General features: G+C 44.7%; 1 long non-coding RNA gene across 1 annotated transcript in view; it reads right to left on the bottom strand.

Moving 5' to 3' along the window:
• Positions 1–602: 602 nt before the first annotated feature.
• Positions 603–2609, bottom strand: part of LOC109324894 — a 17447-nt gene continuing 15440 nt past the window's right edge. Inside the window, exon 3 of the long non-coding RNA XR_002105032.1 lies at positions 603–615. This is a non-coding gene — a long non-coding RNA (uncharacterized LOC109324894). The remainder of the gene's footprint in view (positions 616–2609) is intronic.

Genomic DNA, 2609 nt, shown 5'->3' with positions numbered 1-2609 from the left:
GCAGGGCAGTAATCACAGGGCTCAGGGTGCAAGCAGGGGATGAGGCCAGGTGGGGCACAGAACTTGGGTCCAGCTTGGGTACTTACTGGCACAGAACTTGGGTTCAGCTCCCGAGCAGGCAGTGTGCTTCAGCACCAGGGTGAGGGCCAGCCATAGAGACACTCTGGCTGCCTACCCAAGGGTCTCTGTGGAGGACCAAGATGCTTTTTTTGCCCAGGGTATTTTTTGACCCCTGGATATCCAGGGGTCTAATTTTCCCCAGAGCTGAAAATTTGCAACATGGTGAATGTTTTTATGTTCCTGCATGTGTCACTTGCAGCATCTCAAAGGGCTTTGAAACATTCCAAGTGGCATGTTCATGCTTGCCTGGACATGCCCAACAAGTGCAAAAAAAGAGTCTGTAGGACCTCGCTTAGGTTTAGGTGGATTAGCTGCAGCACAGGCAGCCAGAGGTAAGTAAACAGGCGGGGGAGGGCAGGGATGGTGGAATTAGATGGTCCATGGGAGATGGGTCCACAGGTAGGGGCTGCCTTCTCAGAAGCTAGTGAGGGAGGGGAGAAATAGCTCCGGTGTCAAGTGGGAAGGGTAAAGGGCTATGGCAAGTGGTTGGCTGGGCTTTCCCAGTCCCAGAGCTGTGCTGTGAATGTTTACAAGCTTTCAACAGATCTCATTAACCCTTGCTAGATTAACCCTTTATTGATCTAAAGTTAGTTCATCTCTGAGGTTCTGAAGTTCACCTTCAGATCAGACACACTGTGTTTAGGGTGACCTAAATCCTGTGAATGCTTGCATTGCACACCAGGCATACCATTGGTTAGAGCAATCTAAATAGCCAGCATGCAAGCATTCACAGGGCTTAAGAGAGGGTGATCTAAATGTAATGCTTGTACATATCCATAGATGCTGAAGTTAGTAGTTAAGCAGCTGCTTTCTCCTGCAGGATCCATGGCTTCAGACAAGAGGGCAAACATTATGCATGTGGATGAGTTCTCTAAGTATCCAGCTTTATACACATCATACTTAATTGAGGGGATGGATTTCTATAAAAAGCAATCAAGCAAATAATTGGCCACTGCTGTTTCAGCTGGAATTTCAGAACTGCATTGACAAAAAAACAAAAACAAAAAACCCCCCTGTTCCTCTCATAAATTTGCATAAATAACTGGTGCCTTGAAAATTTTTTAAAAGGGAAAATCTGAGGATGTGGAAATGTTTATGAAAGAAGAGGGAAAGGACTCTCAAAAAAAATGTTACTGATTTTGTACACTCCTCTTTCAAACCAGAGAAGTATTATAACACTCAGACAAACTAGAAATTGAAAGTTGCTCTTTCCTTCCTCAGCCTGTACTCACATCTGTAGCAGGGCTTGCCATACAGACAGATAAAAGCCTTCTTGGGACTGCTATTCACCTTCCCACACAGGTACAGGAGCTGAGAGCTTAGACTATAGTAGCAAGCTACACAGGGGGTGCATCTACACATGCATTAATGTGCCCTTTCTAATATTCATTAAACTTAGTACCTCCAATGTGAAGTACTAAATGTGAATTAGATAGTGCTAATGCATAGTAGCACATTTACAAGTTTTTTAGTGGCTCTTAATGTGCAGCAGATTATTTTACTGTGAACTAGCGTAATGTCACGATTTTTTATGTGATGCTTTAATGCACAATAAAATAGTCTACTGTAGATGCACCCAGGAGGAAGCAACCTGTGACATGAATAGACTGTGGCTCTATATTCACTAGATTGGAGGGGAGGGGGAACCAGATATTACAGAGTTAAGTCACTCTAAATGCCAGTCTAGGCAGACTTTTGGGGAGGTTAAATCAGGCAAAAAAAAATTGGCAGGCATGATTTAAATTACTTCATTTGAGAAGGTCAAAAAACTTAAACTTGAAATGGGTTATCCCATCTAGTGAATGTTTCCTAGCCCAGCTGCTTACCCCAGCCCTGGGGTTGTGCTGTTCCTACCCACTGACCCTGACCAGGCTATTTTTAGCCCACTAATTCCCACACACCTGGACATCCCCCCCCCACCTCTGAGAACCACACCCTTGGAGACCCGCCAGCCCCTGCTGATCCTATCAACCCCTCCCCAAGATGCACCAGCCCCTTCTGAAGACCCACTAACTCCTTACAATCCTGACGCTTCTTCCCCACCCTGAGTTATTTACACCAGGTTCCCAGTGTAGCGGCAGTGAATGTTTGCACAGCTTAAAGTAAATTGTATGATCAAGTACCAGGTGTGGTGAACATCTGTACCCCACTTTTGCATGGATTAACATAGGAAACAATGACCAGATTGGTCACGAGGAGGGGGATTTATAACCGGACAGGTGAGTGATAACGGTGAGCAGGAGTCAGATGATTTAAACACAGCGTATTGGTTACACAGAAAGTTTATTTTACTTACACTACTGATGTGATACAGCGTAGGCAGAGGAGTTGATTTATTCAGTTACAGCATGCAGATATCATGTTACCCAGCATTTACAGGGTGGGTAATAGACTTGATTCCGAGTGATTCACATAAGCTGTTGCAGTCTGCAGATTACCGAGAGCTCTTGATAAGAAAGATAATGACAAAGATAGAGAGATAGACGGGC

This window comes from Crocodylus porosus, unplaced genomic scaffold, assembly GCF_001723895.1.
Source record: "Crocodylus porosus isolate Cpor-Errol unplaced genomic scaffold, CroPor_comp1, whole genome shotgun sequence".
In the NCBI taxonomy this organism is placed as follows: domain Eukaryota; kingdom Metazoa; phylum Chordata; order Crocodylia; family Crocodylidae; genus Crocodylus; species Crocodylus porosus.
Note: the sequence above shows the minus strand (reverse complement) of the source record. Positions and strands in the feature narration are given on the sequence as shown.